The sequence below is a fragment of the Bombus vosnesenskii genome, unplaced genomic scaffold (genome assembly GCF_011952255.1).
Source record: "Bombus vosnesenskii isolate JDL3184/JDL3185 unplaced genomic scaffold, Bvos_JDL3184-5_v1.1 scf7180000013605, whole genome shotgun sequence".
NCBI lineage: Eukaryota > Metazoa > Arthropoda > Insecta > Hymenoptera > Apidae > Bombus > Bombus vosnesenskii.
In genome coordinates this window covers 947,129-962,117 of record NW_022883144.1, presented here as the reverse complement: position 1 = coordinate 962,117, position 14,989 = coordinate 947,129, and the positions used below count along the sequence as shown (strand labels likewise).

At 33.3% G+C, this 14,989-nt stretch overlaps 1 protein-coding gene across 7 annotated transcripts in view; it reads left to right on the top strand.

Annotated features, from left to right (window-relative positions):
* Positions 1–14,989, top strand: part of LOC117238698 — a 202,228-nt gene that overhangs the window by 69,508 nt on the left and 117,731 nt on the right. Inside the window, exon 1 of one of the 7 annotated variants that reach the window (XM_033503822.1) lies at positions 130–682. The exons of the other annotated variants lie outside the window; for them this stretch is intronic. The gene's annotated coding sequence lies outside the window, so the exon portion shown is untranslated. Of the gene's footprint in view, positions 1–129; positions 683–14,989 lie in introns of those variants that run through there. 7 annotated transcript variants of the gene reach the window in all.

Below are 14,989 nucleotides of genomic sequence, written 5' to 3'. Positions count from 1 at the left end.
CGTCAGTGAATGTTTTGTTGTTTCGTAGATATGTCAGGATCGTCTAAGAGACCCGAGTTGTCTGACCGATTGAAACTATGAAATGAAAATTTTTAATAGGATGTTGAATTTCCAAATGCGACCAATAAGGCAAAATTGATTGAGCAATGTTAAAATTTGGAGCAAATGAATATCCAAATATCTTTATGACAGCAAAGGAGACATAACAAATTTTTTGAAGCAAGTCGACAAATAAATGAAACTCCAGAGAAACGGGTACTTACACTGTTTTAAAAGACGTTAGTCGACATAAGAGAGATTCAACGATAGAATCTTGAAACTCTGAAACGCAATCTATGCACGAATTATCGTTTGGCGTCGCACATCCCGCGTTAGACGCGCGATGAATTCAAATCACTACCATCCCAACGGGAATTTCTATCCGCGGCTGGATCATGTTCACCACGAGGCGACCAAACGTCGTCATCAGAGTCCCACGAGAATTATCCGCGTTGAAGATTCAACCTCTTGACATTAATGCGAGGACAGGACTTTGGCCTGTGACAGGATCACGAGCCGGTGTTTCGTACAGATAATACAGTGCTCGATCCTAGATTTTGTTACTTGCTAATCATTGGCGAGAACCACGGAGCCGTCGACGAAGATTGGTGACGATCGAGCGGTAGCTCAACCGCTCTCACAGGTTGGTTGTTTGAAAGTTGTTCGTAAGAAAACGTCAAAAATTAGTTGTGTGTAGATCTTGAATTATTCAGGCTTGTACACTCGTTCGTTATTACAAACAGCTCTTAGCCGCACTCACGGGTTTTTATTTTAAAGTTGTTCAAGAGAAAGTGTGGAAAATTAGTTGCGTGTAGATTTTATCACTGTTCAAGTTTTTTACATTCGTTCGTTATTACAAACTCTGATCACTCAATTGCGTGCAATTCCATGTTTACGATTAAAGCTATTAAATAGGAATATTAGATATATTTAAAATTTTAAACGTACTGTTAAAGTTGATGATCTTCTACAAGAAACATGACATTTCCAGTTGATGATGTTCAAGACGCATCAATTTCTTCAATATTCTGAAGTTTCAGTAAGAACAAGGAAAATCAATGAATAATGCGCAAACAGCCTAAATAATCGGAAACTCTTAACTCCCCCAAGATCTGCAATGCAATTCTTTTCTCATTTCTATTTCATGATTATATCTCTTCCGCGTCCCCAGGATCATTTCGGGCCATTTTCAATCGAATTTGAATTTGCTAAAAAATTTATATTTGAAGAAAACATCATTGTTGATATATACGTGAATTCCTGCTTAAAATATTATTTTCTCTTTCGACTGAAACTGAAACAAAATTGAAATATAAAAAATTCGGGAACAACAGCTGGGTTAATTGATAAAGACGCAACATACAAATCACAAAAAAAAAGCTAGAATTATCAGCTCTCTTTAATGCCATTAAGATAAAACGTTCCTTGGCTTTTGCTTAAAAGAGTTTCATCTACTTGAAGGAGTTAAATAATGCTGTACCTAACCAAGCGTCGTATCGCGAGCGGAGATGTCAATCCGTGTTTAAACTGTAAGAAAGTCCTCCACGTACCAAGTCCACATGGCGAGTGAATTTTGATTTATTCGTCGAGCACAAGGGCTGAACGGTCTGCCTTTTCCTTTGAGAATGGTCAGCTTTCGCGATCACGAGTCGCTCTTTGATGTCGGTGTTTGATCTCTATGAAGGAAGAGCGCAAGGTCGATCCTTTGCGACCGATGTAGGGGAGAACTAGGTGTCTTCGAGGGGCATCGATGTTTCCCTTTCTTGCACTTGATCTCACAACGGAACAGGCCAGAGAGTCTGGTTAACTGGAATTTATGGTTGCACGAAGCGTTGCTTTGTTTCGTTCTCCATGCTGCCGGAGGAGTGCAGTGTCTCGATAACAGTCGATCGAGCTCGTTCTATCCGGATGTCTGCATGTTCTCGAGGTCCCAGGATCATCGACGTATGTATATACAGTATTATACATGCGTTGATCGATCCCGCGAGTATTACATTTCAATGTATTAGGGTAAACGATAGAGTGTCTGGGAGTTGATTCAGTAGGGTTGAAGTAATTGTTGAATCTAACGCGGTATTGATCGCGGTTACAACCAAGACAGAGTTAATTAAGTATCGGATACTGAAAACTCGACGAGAAGAACGATATTCTAGGGATTTATTTATCAGCACTTGATGTTTTAATACTGAAATTAGATTAATGGGCATGCCATAGTCATTTTCAGTCATTAATCAAAGATAATAAAAGCTATTATTTTCGCCGACAAGTATAATTATTCATGGGAAACTTTTAATTTCTAAAAAAGGTGAGTGTCATTCCTTTGTGTTTTTTTAAATTAATGGCACATTCTTTTTCAGCGACTTTTTCCTATATTACAGATCTAGGTTTAAGCAGACCTTTTAATTAAGTTTTGTAATAATGTCAATTCTTTGCGTAAACAATAAAATTTGAAAAATCATACATATATGATATATTTTGAAGTAATATATTTAATGAGAATATAATGGTAACATGTTCTAAATTCAACATTGTAATCTTTCCAATTTATCGTATTTTTCGTACAATCTTTTTGCCAGTTTTATTATTTTGGAACCGTATAAGACGCAATAATAGTAAATCATTTTCGCATTTCTTTATCTTGAGAAATTTCTTCTATGGAATATTTGTTTAATATGAGTGTGTCTATTTCTAATTTTATTTGGTCACGATTGTTCATTAATACATCGATTAGAATTAGTTAAGATTGAAGTTCTTCAATATTACAGGCTGATCATGTAATGGACCGATTTGCTATAAATAGATGGAAATATTTTTAAATCGTAGATTTAGATGTAACAAAGATAAATGATAGATAAACTATATCTAGAAATGTCTATATTATGTAGTATCATGAGAAAGAAAACAGAAGAAAAATTTCCTGATATCTTGATATAACAAATAATTTGTTGAATATGTATTCGAATAAATTTTGTTATTATTATTTGTTTATTTTATGTCGCGTTAGCCTTTATAACTTTTACACAAGAAACTGAAAACTGATTGATTGAGAAAGAAACAACTAGCCGAAAATATGTATTATTTCGTATTCTACCATAATAATATCTTATAAAAATCTTTTTCAATATTGGAATTAAAACAGTAATGCATTAAATCTCTGATCTTATCATGACTATAATCGCTGTGCCTAGAGATACGAATTTTATTATATCGGGAAGATTTTTATCGAGATTTTTCTTTCGACAAGGATATAATGGAAAATTTTATTTATCTTCTCCAAAAGTAAGACATTTTATCCATTTTTGTGATAATAATGAATCTTGTGTAATTCAAATGAATAACTAATCCAACATTTAAATTAATAATTAGTTCAGCGTTTTAAAGATGTGCTTATTCTTACATTTTTTCATGTTCTTGACTAAAATAAAGGAGGATAATTATTTCTAAACATTAAACTTCTTTCTGAGGTATATTTATGACAACAAATATTTGCATTTGTAATTATTTCTCCTTTAATTCTTTTCTGTATTCTCTATCATCGATTTTCTCAAGGGATTAATCCTTTATTCTCTTCTTCCATAAATATTTCCTCCTTAATTCTTTAAAAATCCTATCTCCATTAATTCTCTACTAAATATTTCTTACCTACTTTTCAAAATATTTTCCTTATTCTAATTCTTCAAATAAATAATTCTTTCCCAAATCCTCAATTTCTTTTCTCATTCTTATTCGTAGTAAAAATTTATCGCTTCATGTCTCGTCTCATCTAGCAATTTTTACATCCAATAAATACCTACCTGAAACGTAACTCAAAGTCACTTCGTTCAATTGTACAGAAAAAAGGAAAGGAAAGTTTTTCAGCTGTGAAAAAGGGATTCCAATTTTTGACCTTGGGTCAGCTATTGTAAGTATCGCGCAAATGGTGCGCGCTGATTAAAATTTGCCTCTTTGTCCGTGCACGTGTTCATAGAGGAATCTAAAAATTCTTTTTGGTTTGCATTGCTATATACCGCAGCGTGAAATCCGGCTGGTTTGATCGCCTCTCAAACGTTTTCCATTTTATCGCTTCAACAGGTAGGCCACAGCTGCAGCATGGTTGCATTACAAACGTTTCGCTAAACCGACTGAATTAAAATCACTGCAAGGCTGTCGCACCTCTCTACACTGAAAATATATTACTCCTTCTGTGTAGTGTTCCATGAATAGCAGCCAGTTTGGGAAGTAGAATTACAATTAGGGCGAGAAGATCGTTTGATTATGTAGATCTTGTTTAATTTAAAATGTAATTACTTGCTAAGCGAGCAATGAAAATTTGATTTACGCAATTCTATTCATTCACATATATAATATGTAATATGTATTAATAAACAAACTTTCTTTTCTTCTCGAATTTTTCAACGAATTTTTCATTCGTTTGCATTGCTTTCGTATTTCGTGTTTTTTGTATAATTTCCTCATAAAGTTTAATATTTTTATAGAATCTTCTTTCCTTATTTGTATCCATAAAATATTCTGACACAACGTATAATTGGCGAGAACTAGAATAGCATACCTGTATAGTTGCCTCACTATATCAGCGACAACAACACGAAAAGCATTCTTCACAGCAGCAATTTCGTTGTAATGATGCTACTGAAGAGCAGTTGTACCTCCATCACAGATATTTATATGTAGAAAATTCAAATATGCAAACATACATATACAAAATATCCAAAAATTACAGTATTCCTTATAATGTCTAAAGATTGAAATAGATCTCTATCTGAATTCTATTTAAATAGAATATCGTGTTGCTCTTCTACTTCTGACATCATTTAAAATTATGTGTTCCATGTTTCTTACGATTGTTCTATACAGTGGTTAGAAAATCTCGTATAACACTTCTTGCAACATCTAAAGAGTGAAATAAATTTCTTATCTACATTTCACTTAAATGTATCGTTTTCTTCTTCTAGTTGTGGCATTATTTAATATCAGGTATTCTGTGCTACGTATGGTTATTCTTCTTAAGGAATATATATCGCCTTAAAAGGAAATTCCTATTTAGGTTCGTATTTAATTAAGGTTCATAAAGATATTTACGCAGCCTAGTTATAATTTTTCAAGTTCCTTCGAGAAACAATGTATAGATGTTTGAAAGGCAAACGACTAGAATCAATCTAATACTTTTGTCTGTCACCTCGAATTATCATCGTTTAAACACTCGTCGCGCTGAGCATTGAGGTTTCTTCATCACGCACGAAGGGGAGCGAGTTTAATCCAACAAAGTTACGAGACGCTTAATTGATATTACAACGGACGAAATTACAAGAGCTGCAGGATGAGTGACTGGAGTGAATCGCGCGATATTAACCGGGTTAACCGGGGTGCGTTCGATCCTTTGGACGAGAATCGATGGTAAAGTTCGAACGGCTGTAAATTCTCGTCGGTCTGGCGAACCGACGTAATTGCTTTCTAGAGATGGCTCGCGATAACAATGTCGATTAAGTGCTCCAAATTAATGGAAGATTAAATCGTTCACACGTATTCCATGGCAAACGATAAAAATTTTTAGACGTTACGAAGATATGTTGGTTTAGATGAGAGCTGTCTCGTTTTGAAAGATATACATGAAGGTTTTTGACAAATTGAAAGTAACGTGTTAATGTGTATAAAATTGTATCACTGCCACAGTTTTTGCTTTTGTGAATATATATTTTTAATACAAATTCGATGATGCATTATTATATTCATCGTTGATTGAATTTTCATTATCCACACTGTCGGCCATAAGCATCAGCATGCGCATACTTGTTACATTTATTGAAAATTCTAGAAAATTTTGTTTCATATAATGTTCTATTACAAGGTACATATAGTGAGAACTTATAGTGAGGACTTATAATAAAATAACCAGAAACTAGCAACAATAAACGGTGAATTAAGTAAATATTCGGCATTAATAGAAAACAGATTCGGCATAATGGTTCGTTATTACGACGTCCGCCTCGACTACACGATTTCCGTGCCGATTTATTTGGCCGGGTCGCGTGCATTTGTGAAATAAACGGTGGTTTAAGGTTCACCGATGGCCAGGGACGTGCGGCGATCTTTGGAGGATAGCCAAGCGTGGAAAAGAACGCGTTTAGTAGGTTCGCCGGTGAAAAACGTCGCTTAATCCGACCAATCGTGCAGATTAATCTACCACTGATTACTGTTTATCGTATTTGCTCCGTCCATCGATGACCAAACAGTGCTTGACATTTAATTAACGTTCATTTCGAGGCCTCTATAGTTGTAATCGCTGAATTATGGAGGAAATTTTGCAGGACGACAGTTTAAACTGAGAAGTAATTCAGATCGAAAGCGAGGATGTTCTAATTAATTCTGTCTTAAATACAGTCGTCGAATTTTTATATCCCGATCTCGTCCTTCTTTCAGGAAGTGGGAGAACTATTAATGTTGTAAAAGAAAGATTTTCGTATTCGATCGAAACGAGAAAACATATTAATAATAATTGTTTAAATTTAAGGAATTTCTTCAATGAGAAAAATCGAAAATAACTCAAAGCACAGGTAAGTAATATTAACTTTGCATCTTTTTAAATATTCCATTAACAGGTATTAGAGTTTTTTAGGTGTTAGCTATTTTCGTGCTGAATATGTGCAGTGTATATTTGGAGCAATAAGAGAAATTCATCATTTAAATGAGAAGTTTTAGAATTATTTAAATGTCCAATATTGAACAAGAATAAAGATGTTCAAGTTTTCTTTATGAATTTCCTGTGTGTTTACATATTATTTTTTTAAAACGCTGACACTATGAATTTCTTTACTTATTTTACTATAATTTCGTAACGAAATCAAATAAGAATTAACAAATTTTGCAACGTTGAGATTCTGGAATACTAATATATTTTACTATATTTCTGTCGTCGTTTTAATAACCTTACAGAAGTGCTAGTCATATAAAGAACGTAAAAAATACAAATCATTGTTGAAGTTTAATAATCGAGATTATACGTATAAAAAGTTTGTGGGTAAATGCATTAATGGGATCGTCTAACGCAAACATTGTTGAAGTTTTCAAGTAGAAATTTTGCTCGGTATCCTGTACAGTATAAAAAATTGATACAGGATCACTTTTGAGCAGGAAGAACTCTTGACTGTGATAGGATATCCGGTGGTATTAGCTTGGCACGCTTGAAACTCGTATTTCAGTAAAATCGCAGTGAATTTTTCCGCGTTGCAAGTTCTAAAAAGTAAACGGAGACATTAATATTTACGGGAAGTGGTACGATGCTCAGCAGTTTATTAATCTAGTCGCAAAACTATTTGTTATTTTTCTGAAACAACCCAGTTTCTTTATCGTGTTATTTAAAAAAAATTGAATCATCAATTTCATACATACAGAGAGAGAGAGAGAGAGAAATACTTAACAAACACATTTTATGTGTTATATGAAACTTTGCGAAAATTAGCACTGTATTGAGATACGACATAATTCGGAAAGTTCAAATAGTGAAATGAATCTAGAAAAAAGTTCTTAAGAAAATTGTGCTGGCTAATAGAAGCTAAAAGAAGAATGCGAATACGAGTACTTAGATATTGCTAGATTGTGAATTATACGGTCGCTCATTAAGTTGCTTGACCAACAAGGTTTTTTGTTATGCCTCGTGATGGAACTTCATACAGTAGACTTCAGGAATACATAAACTACACCCGACATACTACACATAGAAGGAAACGAGACTTCTATTGTAGTTTGGTAATAGTACCAAATTTATCGAGGGAAGATAAAGTGAACTCCAATGCTATCTAAAATATTGTAGGAATAGATGGGATTAGTAGTTTCACGAAATTAATTCGGACAAATAATTGGAAGATACGAATTCAATTAATTAGTTTATTATTAGTTAATTATTTAAATTATTTACTTTCATGTATAGGTAATAAGTGTAATTAATTAATTGTTTAAATAATCAATTAATAATCTTTGGAAGATAATTACTTATCGATAAACCATAGACGTACATGTACAGTCTCAGTTTAGTATTACACGTTTTTTATACAGTTTTAATTCTTATCTAAGAATAAGATGAAACAAGAGAAAATGTAGTTCTAATGCTAGTGATCAGATTCTTTGAAGTCATCATGTTAACGTATAATAAAGAGCTGAAATTAATATTCTTTTAATTAATGATGATTTTCTGTCATAACACTTTTCATCGACATACATAGCTCGCAAGTATTTAGTATAGTACTTCATTTTTTTGTTATTTTCCACCTTTTCGATAAATTAGATTCTACAGCGTTGCGCGTTGTTACACGTATGTTAGCTACGTTGAACAGTTACACCAATATAATAATTTTTCAGATTCTTCGGTTAATCATTTTATGCATGCGAACTACATTCTTTCGTCTGGCATTCACTGTCTCAACATCTAACAAGAGAACTATCTAGGAGGTAAAGAATTCCAGTCTTCTGTGTAACTTGACATAAAAATATATAAAAATTCGAAGTATTATATAGCTTCCTTATTATTTACTTCTGAAATTCCGATAAATATGTATAACTCTCCTTAATATTTCTGATATGAATAATTCTTCCACATATATCCGACAAAACAATGCCCGAAATTATCACAGATCGATTAAACGTTTTGCAATTACGGACGAAATGATTCTCCATTCTCGCATTTTATGTTTCATAACGTTCGACAAAAGTTGTAATTCAGCTCTATAAACTGTTAGACATAATTAAAATTCCAATTCATTTTCAGCTGATCTCGATGAACGCATTAAAACGCAGGTGCGAGTTTAAAATACACGCGTTAGATGTGAGATTGCATTAAGAGAACAACAACAAGCGGATAAGGAAGACAAACACAGGATTAAAGTGACAGACATCCCAACAGTTTGGTACTATCGCAGGACCTTGCTAGTTTCTAGAAAGATACTCGGCCACATTAATTTCCACGTGAACATTCATTTCGGCGAACGCGGCGATACTTCTTCGCCTAGAGGCATCCAGTTTCAAATGCTGATGGCATAATGGGTGTCCAGCTTTAAAAGGCACTTAGTTTTACAAATTATGAGGCGACGGGGCTAAATTGACGGGGGAAATTGTGCAGCGCTGGAAGCGCATAATTCGAAGTTAATCTTGTTTCCAAGGGAATGCATTAAAAGTCTCTTAATCTCAGTTAATTAGAAATGCTCGAAGTAACTGCGAGATCCTATTTCACGGGCAAGTGACCATTGTCCACACGGTGATACGCGTTACGTTTAATATTGGAATTATTAGACACACCAAAATGTAGAGTCAGATTTCTTGTTTTTGCAATTATTTAAAATTTGTGAAATTAGATTCTTAGGCATGTCTATTATCCTTCCAGAAGAATAATTGCAAGGTAATTTCATTTTGCGATTTTTAACAGCATTATTTACACATAAAATGATCTCCTCGTTTCGATCACTATAATGATAAATAAACGATAAATAGCTATACAAAAATATAATTTATCTATTTAATTTAAATTCCAAGCAGGGTCTGGATGATATTATTTGGAACACTTCATTAAGAAGAATTAGGTATGCCAATAGTAACTTTGATTGAGACAAAATCATAGTTGTCTTTGAAAGTTGTGTCTTTGTTTGTTGATATCCGATTTTTTTTAAACATTTGTAAATTTGTCTTGTAAAAGATCAGATCTAGTTTTGTATAAAAAGTACAATCTCTTTTGTAAGTTCAAAACGTGAAACTATCTTGCGAAGAGAGTTGAAGCGTGGTTAACGCGTTGATGGATGAGAACTAAAAGAATCTTTCGAAAAATTTCTTAGAATCTCATTGTGAAAAGTTTACAGCATTAGTTGGATGGATATTCTTGTGAAAAAGAAGGAATAATTTCTTGTGGTTATACAAATAAGAAATCGAATTTATAATGTATCGATAAAGGTGTATAAATGTAAGCATTTTCGACAAAAAAGAGCTTACTTAAAATGAGAAAATGTGAAATGTGAGAAAATGTCGAGATCGAATGATATTCATATGGCTATAAGGAATATTGATTAAAAATAGCGAATAATGGAAAATTTGCTAAAAATGTGCAAATTTGCAAATGAGAAATCTTTTCTTAAAGCTCAATTTGTATTTTGTTGAAATACCATAAAGATCATGCTATATTGCGATATGCAATTACAAAATATTTTTAATTCTCCTTTGTTCAATCAAATTCTAAAACGTGAGATTCTATGTGGGAAATTATGTAATCTGTCGAACAACATTATTAATAATAGCTTCGTTTCAACTACATAAATCCAAAGTAAAATACGGATTGGTTGTACAATTTTATATTTTTACTGCAAACGTGTGTTTCATTTATTTTCACGTTAATGGTTACGGTTTATTTAATTAAAAAAAGTATAACAAGTGTAATTATACGTATACACGGGCACGCAGACAGTATTTACCTATATTTTCTCATCGTTCTCACGATGTACATAATTAAAATAATACCTACTGGTACACAATTAACTGTACCACTAATTTTACGACCAAAGACACAAGCGAGTCTAATGGTTTTCTTAATCTTTCCACTCGTAAATGCACTACGGTGAGTAGATATCATTTATCTCACGGTGCATCCACCCAATTCCCATTTTTCCCTCCCATTTATCTTCTAAGTATTTGCTGGTGCAGAAAAGTAGCTCGAGATTCTCTGAATTTCGAAAATAAAATATATAGCGCAGTGGTAATTATTAACAGGTGACGGTGAAATTATCGAACTCGAAGCGAAAGTCGCTTTCCCATTTTCATCGAGTCTCATTTTCATTTCCTCCGATTACAAGTTGTTTCGTCCAGAAATTAAAAGTTCCCAAGTTCTTCGAATTTACGCCATTTATGACCTTTTTTATAGTACATTGAGCTTAAGTGTTAATTGCTGATACAATTTTACGAAACAGAGCGACAGATGTACCATGTAATAAACATCGTGAAAGCTTAAAATCTCAAATAAATTTTAATATCCTTCCAAATATGTTATATGGTAAACGTTACGAAAGTTTAAAATCTAAAAGAAATTTTACTTTCTTCGATCGAATAACAAGCATTTTCTTTAACTAAAAAATGAATAACACAAATCGTCTCGCTTGTCAGATAGGAATATTCGGCTGCGGTGAATCCTTGATTGATACATGGAAAACGATCGACGCCGTTTTTCGCCCTCGGGAACCACTTTGGTAGGCTCGAGATTTCCGACAGGAACTTCCGAGATATGCCTCTGTTCGAGAGTCCCGTTGCGCACGACGTCAGCTGGGGATCGAGCTTGATGGATTGCTGGGGTTACTTTTAACGCCAGGCATTATCATAATAGAAGGATTCTTTGGTGTGTGGATAAAATTATGACAAATTTGAGTGTCGTGCGTGCGATTGATGAATGAACTATTAATATATTGAAAGGGATTTCGTAATCTTATAAATGAGGATTCGCTTATCTTATACACAATTGAAATTGAATATATTTTTCGATGAAGAGGAGATACATTCAATGGAATAATCAGATAACTTGTGAAGTATAATAACGTAATTATTGGAGATTTTAGATCTTAATGTTGGATTTTTTTAAGGAGAATTTTTAATGTTGACGTACTGTCTGCTATATCGTTATATCAAGTTGTTTATTGTTAATTAATAATTATAGCAAATAATTTAAATTCTTGTTTTCATTCCTTGACTAACATTAAATATTAAAATATTGAATAACGATGGGCAAATAATTGTAATATTGAGCAAAAAGTTGCGCTTGTTATTAATGCACTCTACTAAAGAAATAAACAAATCAATATCTCAAACATACAAGGGTATAGTAATAGAAAGTAGAAATATGATGTTACTCTTAACAGCCAACAATGATATAAGGCAGTACTAAAACAGTCTTGACGTCATAAACATCTGTTACACTCGTGCAGGGTTAGTATATCTTTAACGTGTGAGGATACAATAGAAGTCTGTATAACATAGAAAAGAATAGATATCTTTTCGAATAAACTTTTCTTGTTATATATATATATGTGATAATACTCAATCATAAAGGGTATAAAATAATAATACAATAATACACAATAATACAGTATAAATAAATATGTGGCATTGAATATTCACACGACTCGTAATGATATACTACAACCCAAATCGGCATTATGAGAAAATAAAATAAATACATAAAAAAATCTTTCCAACGAATAAATACATATTTTCCACTATTATCCGGATTATCAGCAATATACCTATATTCAAGCTGCAGATTCCAAATATGTGTCTGGACAAAATATGCCATTTGATACAAATTCAACGTTTACCATTGCTTTTATTTTCCAGTTAGTTTATGAATCTACTATTTCAAGTACAGTATACACCGTTTATCAAACATTTGGACTCGTTCTATACTTCATTACTACATAAATCTTTTTAAAGATCAGTTCAAAATTTCTTAGCAAACTCTCTGTAAAATTTCATCAAAGAAAAGGATATTACCATTTTTATTTGTAGCGTTAATTGGAAATTAATAATAAAATTAACACTGAAAGTAAAATGTAATTCCAAATGTATTGGCATTGCATAATGTAATGTACTAAATAAAGTATTTATTAAAGTATTCCAATAAACGGGCCACTAAAAAGTCAATCTATTTAATTTCATGTCTCCATAACTTTTTAGTTTCTCTTACAAAATACACGATTACAGTGGTTAATTTTTCAGAAATTGAACGGTTCTTAATGTTTAGTCAGAGTTAATCAGTTTATCTTCTGTGTGACTCAAATTTGTAACAAATAAGTGTCCTAATACTTGTGGCTGGCAGTGTACTTTTACCATTAAACACGAACACTCTATCATTATTGCGTCATTATATCCTGTAGTCATAAAATGAATATATGGAACAGTATTTCCACATAACAATATCTTGACGCTCGAAGGCGCCGTGTCTTTCGACATCGAATTCACGATGTTGCAACACATTGGTTCAGCTAGGGCGAAATAAGAACGTACTCGCGTACATACTCGGCACTCGGCGATGGCAGTTGACATGTGGTAACAGCTGTGGCGCTGATAAAAAGCGTCAGAGGCACTTAGATTCCACAGATACAGACCGGTATAACGCAAGAGAGATGAAGACGCTCAGAAAGATAAAATGGAAAGAATGGCTGTTCAATATCGACTTCACATAATAAAACGATGGCTAACGTTGATCGTGAAAGTGGACAAATTGGAAAATGGAATTGGAGCTGCGACTCCAGTATCGGAAACCATTGATAAAGTGTCTTAGACTGGGGAGTAATAAAGTTCTACTGGATAGAAAACGTCGTTGGCACCAAAATGACAACAAACATCTACCTGGTGAAATTCAAAGCGGAAATTAGTTCCTCTGGCGTTACCGCGTACTAGTTCAAGATTCAGCTTTCCCTACGCTTTGAAGCTTCAATCGCCTTCTAATCCGAACTCGTCGCCAATCGATGTCGAGATCGTAAGTTCCAGAATTGGAAACACTTTGCCACTGCCTTTACGACAGGGCGGTATTTGTACTTTATATTCTGGTAGAAGGATTACCAAGGATGAAAGTTTTTATTACGCACCAAAGCGATAAAGCTACACGTTAATTACAAGCATACAAAAGCGTGTATTCTGAGAAATCTAAATAGGAATCATATAGCGAAGACACGTTTAAAATTATGTAATTCTACTATTATTATTGCTATTACTACTCTGTATATAAAGCTGGACAATTATTTTTCATTGTATTCGTTCGAAGTACATTGCCGGTCACGAGCACGAGAACATTTACTAGTATTTAATACAAATTGAATGTTTCTTGCTACTTTTATTTTCTACTTACTTTATTATAAACCTGTTATTTGCGTCATACAAGACTTGTAAATTATGTCGGATACTGAATTAAATAAGTTTGTTACGTCATATGTGACATATAACGTAGTTTGCTAAACAAAGTAAAATATATTAGTTTTCCAATAAAAACAAGGAGTAGGTTATTTTCCTCGTGAATCTCCTTCTTTTTGAGATACAAGATTCAATTTTGTGTTTTTCTTTTAGTAGATATCGTGTTAAATAACGATAATAGTGCTCAGAAGTACGAAGGCATTTATTTATCAAACTAAATAGCTTTATTCCGTTTATTTCGTCATATTTCAAAGTACTTTATCTACCGTTTTACTTAAACGTACTTACTCTAATACTTCTTGGACACCTTTAATCTTAAACGTAAATCAGAGAAGTTTGCCGTAACTCTGAATTCTCGCACGTTAGTCGAATAACAAACAATTTGTAGCTGGTATCCAATAGATTTCTCCGTAATTCACGATTTATCTTGGTCGAAAGTAATAGACGGTGTTCTACAAACTTTTTTCTCTGTTTTCTTTTTTCTTCCGAGTATTCACATGTATTCGTACGAACGAAAGTTTAGTGAAGCTCGCGTCGGTCGAAAGTTCCGAAACATTCTCAGCGCGGTCGAGAACTTTGTTAGTCGAAATTTACCAGGGGTCCAGCGTATCCCCATAAATGGCCACGTACAGCTTTAATGTCATGGTAACATTTTCACTGGCTCGTTCTAAAATTACACGTATCGAGATACAGCGAACTTGCTCGAGATAATCGGGCGAGGGATGGTACCCTCACGATTTTACGTCGAAGATTCTGCGCTTGAAGTACGTGGTAACCGTCTATTAATACAGACACTTACACTTGTACTGCGGATGGAAGATAAATGTACAGCTATAAAATCTGACTATAAAAAAGACTGTGAAAATTTTTATTATCTTAACTAAAGAAATAAAGTCCAACTAAAGATTTGCATCACCCATTAAATATTATAACAAATAATTTACTTCTGCATATTACGTATGTTCTGTATATTTCTGCGCTCGTTAATTTTTTATAAATTGTACGATCGATCATACATTAATCA